A 14,040-nucleotide genomic window follows, 5' to 3' on the forward strand; every position below is an offset into this window, starting at 1 on the left:
TATATACTTATCCATAAACACAAGTCTGACTTTAGCGTAAACTTCAGTGAGTAGAATGAACATACTGTAAAGTAGCACCTAGGTGGGGCTATATAGCTTACTTCAGTCATCAAATATGCATTTTCTTTTAATTTCAAGAAAAATAAGTCTTGTGTTTTTTTTTTTCTCCTGAAACTTTTTTTTTTTATAAACTAATTTACATTCATCCCCTAAGCATCGTCACAGCATACAAAATGTGGTATCCCATTCAGAATGTACTACATAGTGGCTTAATCATGCATGTTATCATCAATAATTTTCCATTTCTAGTTTTATATATATATATGTATATATATATACACACACACACATATATATGTATATACATGTATATATATTTTATTTACCCCTATGACTGATCTTCTGAAAGCCATTTGGACTATCCTTTTCAGTACATTTTGGCAGAACCCATATTTAGTTGTCATCTTTTTTTTATAGTACCTTGAATCAGAAAATATGTTGCAATAAAAAAACTCTCTTGAGTTCTGGGTTGCTCTCAAATTTTATTAATCACAATAAAATCACATTGTTCGGAAATTAGTGGGATGGATGGATGTATATTTCTCTTACATACTGAGTCTGTAAATGAAGCTCAGTGGACTGATGGGTACATAGACCTGTTCTTTGTCTACAGTTGATTGTAGCCCATTCCATGAAGCCACTAGTGGAGCCTATTATTTGCATTTTACAGATGAAGTAACTGTGGCCCACAGACGAAGTGATTTGCCAATAATTATGTAATTTGTGAGGACCAACTACAATTAAAATCTAGAATATTTCGATCTTATATACTTTTCTTTGCACCAAAATTTCTCATCACTTTTAGTTATATCCCCTTGGAAATTCTGATGGACACTTATTCCACGAAAATGCATATGTGCATATCCACATGAAAATGAAATGCTTTCCCGTAATCCTAAAAGGTTTCATCCACCATAATCTGAAGTAGGTTCACTCAGAAGCCCCACGTAATGACACTTACCAAAACTTCCACCTTCATTTTTATGTTAAAAGAGTGATTGGTTTGGGGGCCCGTGGGTAGTGTGGTAGTTAAGGGGTCTGGGTCCCACATGGCCAATTGTGAGGAGGTACAAGTCCCAACCTGGTGACTTGAAAACACTGTGGGCATGTGTGCATGCAAGCACCAAATCCCAAGAGAATGGAGAAGGGATTGCAGCTGTGACTATCCCCCTTTCTCTCTCCCCCCTCCCTCTTTTTCAGGTACAAGTGCATGTGCCCTATAGAAAATTTCTAAAATAAGAAAGAAAATTGTTTTGGGAAGTGGACGAATGTGAGATTCCCATATCTGGTTCTGAAATTCAGTGATTGAGAAAACTGTCACTTTTAAAGTATATGTTTCCATTCATTTTTACAGGAACACTTAATTCACAAAATGCACATTTATTAAAGGCTTCGTTTGAGCTATAAATAATGTCTAGAGGGAATTTTTTTTAAGAAATCTAGATCTCACTCATTTTATTAACACTAACTGAAATACATTTTAAAAAATGAGCAAGTAAGCATTGAAAATGCTTCCTGCCTGTATCAGTGGCTTAACTTTGTGGTATATTCAATAGTAATGCTAGCCTTTAGTTAGAAAGACGACAGAGGAGTTAACCATGTAGCTCATAAATATTGAGAGAGATCATTTTTCTCCAGAGGGAATGCTACCTACCAATTTCGGTAGATTCTGGTGGCCAAGAGACAAAGTTTAGCCCTTTCAAATTAAGTTCAGTGGTCTGACAAATGACAAATTTATGATAAAATGTGGAATCTTTTGTGGTAGAAAAATGTCTATTTTAAATATTTAGCCCTTTTAAAATGGACTCTATTTTTTTTTTAAGTAATGGCAAATATATAATGTTTTGAAATGAAGGTATTCCCCTTTTTCTTTCCAATGGAAATTTGACTCAGTTTATTCAGGAAACTTGGCAAATAAATTTCAGTTGCAACTTCACAGATACAAGCTTCAAAGTATAAAGTTGTTTGTACCAAAAATACAGGTCATATTTATAACAGCATCTTATAAACTAATGATAAACTATGATTTCGCAAAAAAAGAAAACATTTGCACACTTGTCAGCCTTATCTTTTATGCAAAATGTTTTTTTAATGACAAATAAATTAACAGATACACACTAGAGTGAACTATTTCCAGATAATAAAAACAAGTTTTGATTTGTTTTTCTCTTGTAAACAAGTTTATCATTTATAGTCCTCCAAAATTATGTGTGTTTGAATTTTATAATTTGATAAAACATTCACAAAACAATCTTCAGACTACTTTACCAGACAAATAATACTTCTTGCTTTTTCTTTTCCTCTTCCTTTTTTCTTTTGGTTTCTAAATAATGACACTTTCTTCCAGACAGTCAGAATAATCAAACACTGAACTTTTCCTTCTAGAATATATCCTTTCTGCCAAACATTCCAAAGGCTTTAATGTTTAGTTCTGGGGTATTTGGCTATGTACAAAGAGCACCAGCACTAGAAGAACTGGAAGGTGGCCAGCAGGAAGAGGGAGCTTCCTGGACCACTATACTGACTTCCTTCTCTTGGGTCTACCTTTAGTCCCAGGGCATTCAGCTAAGTTCATTCAAATCACCCCAGAATAAAGAGTGTTTTCTTTGCTTATAATGCCAAGAGGCAGAAAACCAATTAGTATTATATGCACTGACGTTTTAGTCTTCTGGAAAGAAAGGCTACAATAGATGGAAAATAATTGATCAGAGTGTTGCATGAATGATTTAAATATACAAACAGTTGAAACATGAATATTTATCTGTTAATTAAATATCAACTGTTTAAATATCATTAAATATTTAATTAACTTATATAGTTAAAGTTGAGTACCTAGAGGCATTCCTTCATTGAACAAATATTTAACGAATAGTTACTATATATGAAAAGCTATTCTAAGCATAGGATTAACACTGAACAGAGCATAGAACATAGGATCAATAGTGAACAGAGCTTACATTTTGATGGATCTTAGATTGAGCCCCTTTAAATTTTAAAGATTGGAGTGAATTCCTCTGTGACCTAGGAGGATATTGAATATGGAGCTTACTGTAGAATCTTACAAATGGTCATTAATAAATAAGTAAAATTTTTATAAAGGTCCATTCAGGACAATATGAAACAAAAAATTAATAAACTCAAGAGGAGATTTGTGCCATTGATGAAAAATTCTAGCTGCTGATGGACCAAAAATAGGACTTCTAAATATTCTTTAAGTAAATCAAAGGTGTATGCTTAGAGATAAAAACTGAGAGTTGAAAGGTCCAATTTTGTGCTAGGAATGCCAGGAGTAAATAGGAACTTAAGGTCTGAATATTTTTAGTTATCATAGTAAGGCAATAATAAACACTTATTTTAATACATAAAATCTTTTGATTGGCAAGTGGTAAACATGATGAGTTAGTACTATTCACAGCTCATGCTGTGAAAGAAAAAGTGTAATTGCATTGAAATTGGAATCAATGTAAGTACCCAACAACCAATTACTGGATTAAAATAATGTGGGCACTTATATACTATGGAATACTACTCAGCTATAAAGAACATTAGACTGTCATTTGATGCAAAGTAGAAGAATAGAGAAGAATTAATGCTAAGTGAAATAAGCCAGACTGAAATACATACACTGTATGCATGCTATATCCACTCCATGCATACTTTAAAAAAAACATAAAGCTACACAATTAAATGTAAATGAGAAATGACCAATTTACAAAAATATCAAAAAAATAGCATCTAAGGGAACCTGTGTGAATTTTGACATTAGAAGGATATGGTTTGAATCCTGTTCTGTTGACTACACTCCATGTGACCTCATCTGTAAGATGCAAAACAATACAAATGTTGAAAGTTTAGGAGTATCAAATGAAAAAAGATACGGGAGGTTTTGAACCTAATACAGTGATATGCATACAATATCTGGTCAGTCAGAGGCTGGTCATTTGTGCTTACAGGACTGGAATTTGGTTTTTAAATGGCTTATTAGTTCTTTGCTGCTTCTAGAGTATATCAAGCTGCCTCCAGATGGGGTGTATCATTGGTAAAGAAGAGGGACTTAGTGGTCAGGAAAAGTGGGAAGATACCACAGTGTAAAACTCTCTTCACATGTTCTGTGGTTTTTAAAACATTGTTTAAACTGAATACATTCTAAGTGTCTCTGACAACTATTAGCTGTACCTTGAAAATTGGATTGGGACTCCATGGAGTGTATAGTGTTGTAGGGTATGTCATATCAAATTTGCTTAAAGAGGATTACAGGATGGGTAAGTCAGAAATGAGGCTGCTGTTGGGGCCAAGAACAGTACAGAATTGAAAGTGGAGAATGAGGTGGGACTTACTGGGATGAAGCAGATTTCTAAGAAAAGAAAAAATTAGTGAAGAGTATTTAGTATTTCTGATATTGTTTCCTTAACTCTGAAATAGTAATAACCAGAACTATCTTGAAGTTGCAGAAACAAAGCCACTTTGGGACACAGTGGCTATTTATAGATGGCAAGATTTTTTTTTTCTTTTTTAACCATTATCTTTTTTATTTAAAGCATAATACCACTGAACTAGTTAAACCCTTCTTGACCACCCTCAGGCTAACTGATCACTTCCTTGCTTTGTATCTTTCAGCATGTGTAGCTAAACTCAGCTATGTAAGTTTAACTACATGATCCTCATGATGATTCTTCTTTTTACTTAGCTGAGGTAATAACATCTGTGAGCATTTCATACACCCCCAAAAATAAAATTTTAATAAGAACAAATGACAGAGCAATTATTTAGGTAATACCACTGATTCATTTCATCTATCAGAAATTCAGGATAACCATGGCCTTTCAGAATGGTTTTACTGCTCTCCAGTAGTTTCTGTCTTGTCTACTTAAGTAAATATTTCATATTCTTTAAAACGTAAAACACTATTTAGTCTTTACTTTCATAGATAATTAGGAAACTATAAAACCATTGTTAAGGGATATGATGTCTGGACAACAAAACATGTAGGCTTCAAGCTTATCACCTATTGCAGGCTGTCAAGTCTCAAGTTAGAAGATTTTGGTGGTGGTGCCTTGAAGATCCTCTGAAGAATTGTGTTTACAGCCTGTGCATCTTGCCAGATTATTCCTTAAGAACTGAGGAAATAGGTCATAGAATAATTGTTCAAGATTCAGGACTAAACACCTGATATATAAATATTACATGAATAGAATTTTATATTGCATTGTAAATGAACAATGTATCTTTGATTAAATAATGAAGAAAATCTAAGACTTTTTTAAGAAAATTGAATTTAGTAGGGATAGCTGCAACAACTATATTAGAAATAGATACTCCCCTTGGGACCAGCAGTTAGCATAATGGCTATGTTGCTAGACTCCCATGTAGTCGACTGCGGTTTGAGTCCCAGACCTGGTGGCTTAAACTCATGCCGGGTGCATGTGTGTGCGTGCCCAAGATCCACAGAGTATAATGGAAGAGAAGGGATTGTAACATGGCCATCCCCCCTGGGGGGTGATTTCTCACTTTCTGTCTCTCTGTCTCTCTCTGTCTCTCTGGTGAGTGCATGCGCCCTATAACAAAAACCTCTCCCCAAAAAAAGAAGAAATAGATACTCACTGTAAGTGATTCTTTCCTCCATCTTTCAGTTAACTACATTTCATATCTTTACTGCTTCATTCTAATATGATCTAGAAACTCACTTCTCTTCAAAATCACTAAGCTTTGTGAATAAGATTTATACACACTGCACTCTTAAAAGTTTACGTCTCAGATCAGACATGCAGCACGGTGGTTAAATGCTGTGCTTTGAGAACCAGATCGCACATGGCAGACCACAGTTTCAATCTCAGTGTTAGCCCTTCATTCTGGCCAAACACCCAACGAAAAGCCAGAAGGTAGGAAGTAACATATAATCCATAAGATAACCAGAAACCGCTACCGCAGAGGCACAAGAAATATGGGAAGTCAAGAAAATGTCTCTTCCCCCAATGGGAAAGAACAGCCCTTCATCATCCACAGACAGTGTAATTGAACTGTTGGCAATGTCAGAATAAATTTTACGGTACTCATAGTGACAGAGCTAACAGAGATGCAAGAGAAGAGATACAATGAACTCCAGAAGATGTAGGAGAAAAGAGACAGTGAGTTCTAGGAGGTGAGAAAATTCTTCTAGGATCTGAAAGAGGAAACACACACCATAAAAAGAATCAAACAGATCTGTTAGAGGTGAAGGCTATAATACAGGATATCAAAACCTCCCTTGAAAGTATTAAAAACCGATTAGATTATGCAGAAGATCAAATCTCAGATGTTGAAGATAGAACCTCTGACCTAGAAAAATTCACCAAATAGACTGAGAAAATAACCCCCCAAAATGAGAATAATATACTAGATACCATTATAGGCCCAAACATCTGGATAATGGCATCCCAGAAGGGGAAGAAACTAATCAGGGAATTGATAATCTATTCCATGAAATCCTGGCAGAAAACTTTCTAAACCTAGAGAGGCATTCAAATATCCAGACCAGGATATACAAAGGACCCCACATACAATCAACCCAAGAAGTTTATCTCCAAGGCACATGATAGTCAGATTGACCCAAACCACAGACAGAGATAAGATACTAAAATTGGCAAGAGAAAAACATCAAGTTACTTTCAAAGGATATTCCATTGGGCTAACATCAGACCTCTCATCAGAAACAATGCAAGCAAGGAAAGAATGGGGAAATATATTCAAAGTGTTAAGTGAAAAGCAATTTCAACCGAAAATACTGTAACCAACAAAATTGTCCTCCATGTGGGAAGAAAAGATATAAAACATTCTCAAATAAATAAAACCTGGAAGAATTTACCAACACCAGACTAGCTCTTTGAGAAGTTCTGAAGGGAATACTATACCAGGAAAACTAGACAGATAAATAAGAGAACAAAAATTGACCAAAAGAAAGGCTAACTTAATGGTAGGGACAAGTTCTTAAATCTCAATAATAATGTTGAATGTTAACGGAAAGGTCAGACCACATTAACACTGCAGATTCAACAAAAGCGATTACATGAGACTGAACTGGTGAAATAGAATTCTATGACTTTTCCTAAAACATTACTGATTTTCTTCTATGCTGTGTCTTCCAGATGTAAGGATTTTAGTTTTCTTTTGAGTTGTTGGGTTCAGCAATTTGTTAAATATTTTTTTAATTGAACCATAATCTTTTCTCCCTTCCTGACCGCTTTGTAATTGGAAAATATTTGTGAGCATTCTTATTTTGTGACACAATGGTTATTTGCATAGGTTCAATAATAGAATAGCATCTGTTGCCTTGCATCACAACTTGAATTCTTATGGGGCTTTGTGAAAATAATAGACCAAATTGAGATTAACCTATTTTTTTTGTAAACAAGTTAGTTTGTTTATACCTCTCTTTAGTAAAAGTAAAATGGAGAGAGAGGAAAAAAAATAGTTTCAGAAGAAAATGACAGTGTACTTGTCACTAGATTCTAGCTTTGTCCATATTTTAAGATCTTTTGTGAATTAATAAAATGTGAAAAAAAATGTTTAATATGGAAGGGAGGGAGGGGAAAAGGGAAGGAGAAAACAGGTGAAAGTATGCTTAATTGACAAAAAATAAGGGAACCAGCAGTTAGCGTAATGGCTATGTCGCTGGATTCCCATGTAGTTGACCGCGGTTCGCGTACCAGACCCGGTGGCTTAAAACTCACGCCGGGCACATGTGCGTGCGTACCCAAGATCCCGAGAGGAGAATGGAGGAGAAGGGATTGCGGCGTGACCATCCCCCCTGGGGGGTGATTTCTTGCTTTCTGTCTCTATGTCTCTCTCTGTCTGTCTGGCAAGTGCACGCGCCCTATAGCGAAAATCTCTCCAAAAAAAAAAAAAAAGAAGCTATTTGCTGATGATAATGTATATAGTAATATCCTTGTCTTGACTGAAGGCATGGTATTTGTGTTGGAAAAGGAAATGTATACTGTAAAGACATGTGATAAAATGTAAATTGAAAGAAATAAATATATAAAATTAAAAATGAAGAAAATAAGAATCCCAATTGCAGGGTGACTTAAAAAACACACTGGACATGTGTGCATATAAGCCGTTCTGAAGTCCTGATGGGATGGAGAAATGGAGGAAGAAGTATTGCCACACCATCATGTCCCCTTGGGGAGAGTCTGTCTGTCTTTTTCTCTCTCACTGGTGAGCACACATACCCTCTGATGCATACACAAATACAAACACACAGACACACAAATACACATATACATACATATACACAAATATACATATATACATATATACACATACATACATATACACAAATATACATATATACACATATTTGTGTATATGTATGTATGTGTATGTAGTATTTATATATGTGTGTATATGTAGTGTGTGTGTGTGTGTGTGTGTGTGTGTGTATCTGTTTTAAAATTCAACAGTAGAAGTTGGTGTATTTTCTTTTTTAAACCCACCACCTTATATTTCCTTAGTAAAGCTCTATGGGATAGAATTTTTCTGGAAAACTACTTAAGAAAATAGCTCTGATTCTTCCTTTCCTCCTCTTCCTTTTGTTATTGATATAATTTGAGATTAAAATTTTTTATTTTACCAAGAGTAGGCAGTGGTAATTGTAGCTCGTGTTCTAAATATTGTGATGATTGATTATTCTATCTGCTGGAAAACATGAACATTGCTTTTTTTGGTAAATTTGATAACAAAGCCATTATAAATCCTATTAAGGAGATTATCATTGTCTGATTGTTTTCATACCCATATTTAACTATTGAGATCAATTAAAGATGACAGTCCCTTCTTATTTCTCTAAGGATTTCATGTTTGAACAATTCAATAAAAGCTTTTTCATTTTGACTTTGATTTTAAATTTTGTCATTGTTTCTAGAAAACTTGTTAAAATTTCTATTTTCTTTATGTTTAAAAAAATAAAAGAATAAATATTTCCAACACATAAGAAAAAAATAATTTTTGAATGTGATGTAGATGGCATTGATCTTTAATTCACGATGTGGTTATTCACACCTTGTTTGTAGTAAACTGGTAAAGTGCTGATGAGATATGGCTCCTACCTCAGAGTTTGGAGAAACAGAGGAAATAGGGTGGATGCTGAGGCCAGAGCCAGCCTTTCTACCACCACTGCCACTACCACAGGCCAAGCTGCCATCATCTGCCACATGAATTATTGTAACTGTTCATCTTTGCTTCTGTCTCTGCCTGTTGGCAGCATATTCTCAATACAACAGCCAGAATGATCCTTCCGCATCTAGTCAGCCATGCTATTTAGCTGCTCAGAGTCCTGTGGTTTATTGACTTTGACTCCTCACAGGAATATTATCTCCATTCCTAATGTGACCAATCACTGCTCTATCCCCAGTGCTTGGAAGAATGCTTGGCATATAGAAAGTGTTTCTTCATATTTGTTTAAGTGAATGGGATTCTGGAAGGAAGTCCCAAAGGTAGAAATTTGAGTATTATCAACCTACAGATGATGATTGAAAATATAAAAGATGATAGAAAAGCCATCAAGTGAAACAAAGAAAGTAAAAAATAGCCCTCTTGGAAAGTTTCCCAAAACATGCAAACTGGATATATCCACAGACATGGTATCTTCATGCTAGGGAGTTAATCATTTAGAGCCTTTCAGGGTGCTGAGTAACCCCCGCCCCCCACATGGTTCAAATAAGGATTCTTTAATGAAAGGACAATCATATAGGTATGTGATCAGAGTGAGAGACCAGAAACAAAAAGAAACCATTACTAACCTCTAGGGCTTAGGGAACAAGAGACAAAATGGTATTGTGAGCCCAGTGAGATAGAATCTATGGAAGAGTGGGCCAGTCAGTGGGAATTCTGTTCAGAGAGAGCTGAAATTTCTTTCAAAGGTACAGTCCTGAGAGAGGCTAGAAGGAGAAAGAAGTATCTGGAACTCTCTCACCATAGCATCCTCCTCTGTCACTTTCCATTAACTTAATAGAAGACAAGCAAAAAGTGATCCCAAATGTTGCCGTCTTCAAAAACCAGCCTACCTGAGCCCAAAGCAGAACAGAGGAGTATAGAGAGTCTAGATCTGGAGGGTTAATAGGGAGGCTCAGGAGAGAGTCACCAAAGAATATAACCACACTGACTTCCTCACTGATGGAACCACATCTGGGGCACTGGACTTAATGCTGGACATGTCCTTCCAACAGGGTTATTGACAAGCAAAGCTATTCTATGCAAGCCATTGTGAACAGATATTATAGAATCTGGGATCATTAAGCTTCAGTCTAGATGATATAAAGAAATAATGGAGAACTAGCTGCACGATTTGCGAGGCTCACTGCAAAATGCAAAGCAACTTGTTTTAACAAAATAATATCAGGATAGCAAAAAGGGAGACTTGACCCAAACACGTTGCTATTTGTTTCATGTTCCAAGTTTGCATGCCCATGTAGGTGCCTTGGGAACATGTAAGCCTCCCTCAAACATTCAAAGGATTGGCATGTGGACAGTGGGTCAAGGGGTAAAACTTATTCTCTCTCTCTCTCTATTTTTTTTTTCTTGTCCCTAATTTTTTTTCCTTGTCCTTAGTGTGTTTGCCAGAGAGCTAGATAGAGACAGAGGGAAATTGAGAAATCACTCTCAGGGGAATGACCATGTTATGATCCCTTCTCCTCCTGGGATTCTTTGGGTCTGCATGCACATGCACTGGCATGATTTTCAAGCTGCCTCATCTAGGACTTGAACTGTGGCTGGCCATGTGGGAATCCAGTACCTTCATCACATCACCTGCTGGCCCTACCCACAGAGTAGGACAGACAGTGTGAGAGAGAGAGAGAGAGAGAGAATGGGAGGGAGAGACAGTGAGAAATCAGCCCCCATGGAGATGACCATGCTACAATCCCTTCTCCATTCTCCTCTCAGGATATTGGCCACGTATACACATGCATCCAGCATGAGTTTCAAGCCGCTGGGTCTGGGGCTCAAACTGCTGTCAACTATGTGGGAGTTCAGCAATGTAACCATTACACCATCTGCTGGTCTCAACACTTAGTCTATATATTAAGACAGTAAAACCCACATACAAGAAAGCATCTTAGCAAGAGATATTTTTCTTTTACTTTTTATTTTTTTAAAACAAGTTAAGAACATTTGATAACAGAACATTCTTTCTATATATGGAATAATCTATGCTGAGGTTTCAAAAAATCCTTTAGAGATGCTATGGAGAATATTCAACACCCGAGTGGGATGCTGGGGAAAATGACCATTATGAATGCTTCCAACTCTACTGAATGATAAATCTAGCGCATTGTTTGATAAAAACATCAGTAGGAATTGATATATTATCTTTAATCATGGACAGATTGGCCTGAGTATACACATGTGCTTGCTTGCTCGCTCTCTCTCCCTCCCATTCTCTCTCTCTCCAATACCTTCATCACACCACCTACTGGCCCTGCTTAGTCTCTCTCTCTATAGATAGATAGATAGATAGATAGATAGATAGATAGATAGATAGATAGATATAGATATAGATATCTATATCTATATCTATATATACTTTACACTTATTTGTGTAAATTCCGTATGTTCAAGAATATTGAAGCAACAATTAAGGTGATGAAGAAAGAAATGAAATATATTTTAAAAATGCAAACTGAACTTTTGGAGATTAAAAAATACATTATCTGTGGCGTCAGCAGTTAGTGTAATGGCTATGTCACTGGACTCTCATGTAGTCGACCGCGATTCGAGTCCCAGACCCGGTGACTTAAACTCACGCTGGGCATGTGTGTGTGCGTGCCCAAGATCCCAAGAAGAGAATGGAGGAGAAGGGATTATGGCATGGCCACCCCCCTCCCGCCCCCGCGGGGTGATTTCTCACTTTCTGTCTCTCTGTCTTTCTGGTGAGCATATGTGCCCTATAGCAAATTAAAAAAAAAAAAAAAAAAAAACTCACGTGCACCCACCACCCCTAGAAAAAAAAATACGAGCAGAATGATTATTCCTAAAATAGCTGGACCAGCCACCCACTCCAAGGCTTTGGGCACCTGATAGTAGATGAGAATGCACTTGTAATTATTGTGCTCCTCACTTCTGCTAGGCACCTCTGTGAGGATGTGAACACAGAGTTGAATAAGTAGGCCCACCCTCTACCCTCTTGGAACTCACATATCACTGGCGAAGGCACAGAAACAAAACGAATAGACAAAAAGAGAAAAGTGCAAGTTGCTGTCAGTGCCATGATGGAAGAGAGTAAGGGACTGAAACTGAGAGGGGAGAGAGACAAAGAGAGTATTGTGTGTACTGGTTGAATGAATAGATTGGGGAGGTCCCTCTTTATAAAAAAACGATCTATGTGATTCAGAGTAATGAAAAAAAAAAAGTCAACTCAAAGAAGGAAAAGGGATATCCGATCAGTCTGGCCATTCATCCACATGATAGTGGAGAGTGAAAAAGAATAATATGAACTATGAGCAGGCTTGGGGACCCTTATGTCATAAACCAGCCACATTACAGGAGAGAACAGAGGAGCAGAAACTACATGCCAGTGTTGTTAGTATATGAAGTGTAAGATGGGTTTTATATTGCTATGAAATATTGTTTGGCCAGAGAAACCCAGGATTAATAGATGCATGCCTTATAAATTATCTATATACCATGAGGTGTCCAAGGCAATTAGACATTCAAAGAATAAAAATAAATGAGATAGCAAAGTTCCACTTTAATTTTAGCCAGCTTAGTGCCTGCAACTGCCAATGAAACTTTTTGGAGAAGCTGAATCAGAGTACATGGATTGGACTCAACATGTCTACGCAAGACCTCCAGCCTAAAAGTCTGAATTTTACCATTCATTGGCAGCTGAGCTCAAAGTGATCAGAGTTTCTGAGCATCAATGTACTGATAGAAGGAACTAAGAAAAAGAGGTTAATTAGTTTCCTAGCCGAGGTCAGAGAAGAGAGGACCACATGCCTTACAGGTTACCTCACCTTTTGTGAATGCAACCCATTCAGCAGGCATACTGAACTCAGACCAAATTGGATAAAAATCTAAAATTTTAGATTTGAACTGAAATATGAAAAGCATTTTCACAGGCAAATAATAATGCTTATCAGTCAGAGGGAGAAACTGATCAAAGATTTGAGGATTGTATTCCAAATGCCTAGAAAATTAGTTTACCGTTACCGTTAAGGTATAATAGTATAAGAAGCTGAAAATATAATTTAAAGCCATGTTTCTTCATGAAAGCAAGCCAAAAAAATTTGTTTTCTTTATGCTTTGGGCAATTGTTTTCAAGATCACAAGAAGATAGTTAATCTGGGCTTAGGATGTTATGTTCCAGGGGCAATATGTAAAAGACATATTGTGTTTGCAGAAGAAAACATTATTGACGGGATGGCAGAAAGAATACAGTCACTACTGACTGGACCTGAGATAAGATTTATTCATATTACTAAACAAGAGCTTAAAAATGTGTTGTTGGTTTGGTCATTTAAGGAGACATGATAAATTATGACTATTATTTTCAAAAACCTATCATGTAATAGTAGGCTTTTCTTTTTTCTTTATTTTTATTTTTTTAATTATTTATTTGATTTATCGTTATAGTTATTTTCAATTTGACCAGAGTGTGAGACACACACACACACACACACACACACACACAGAGAGAGAGAGAGAGAGAGAGAGAGAGAGCAAGGCACCAGGTCGGGGACTCAAACCATGGTCGGCCATGTGGGAGTCTAGCACCCCTAACCACCATGCCACCTGCTGGCCCCAGTAGGCTTTTCAAGAGGAAACCCTCCTATTGCAACTACCAAAGAGAAGGCAGGGAGAAGCAGGTTCACTCTGTCCTGAGTAGCACTGCCAACCAGGCACTGTTCACAATTATTTTTATTGCATATATAATTTGCTTGAATATGAAAAATATACCTGCGTGAAAATATATTTATGAGATTTGAAAAATACAAAGATAGACCCAGT

General features: G+C 36.5%; 1 protein-coding gene across 2 annotated transcripts in view; it reads left to right on the forward strand.

The window, feature by feature from the left end:
- Window positions 1–14,040, forward strand: part of GRM5 (glutamate metabotropic receptor 5) — a 538,746-nt gene that overhangs the window by 140,278 nt on the left and 384,428 nt on the right. The window lies entirely within an intron of this gene.

Source organism: Tupaia chinensis, unplaced genomic scaffold (assembly GCF_000334495.1).
Source record: "Tupaia chinensis unplaced genomic scaffold, TupChi_1.0 Scaffold000139_1, whole genome shotgun sequence".
In the NCBI taxonomy this organism is placed as follows: Eukaryota; Metazoa; Chordata; class Mammalia; order Scandentia; family Tupaiidae; genus Tupaia; species Tupaia belangeri.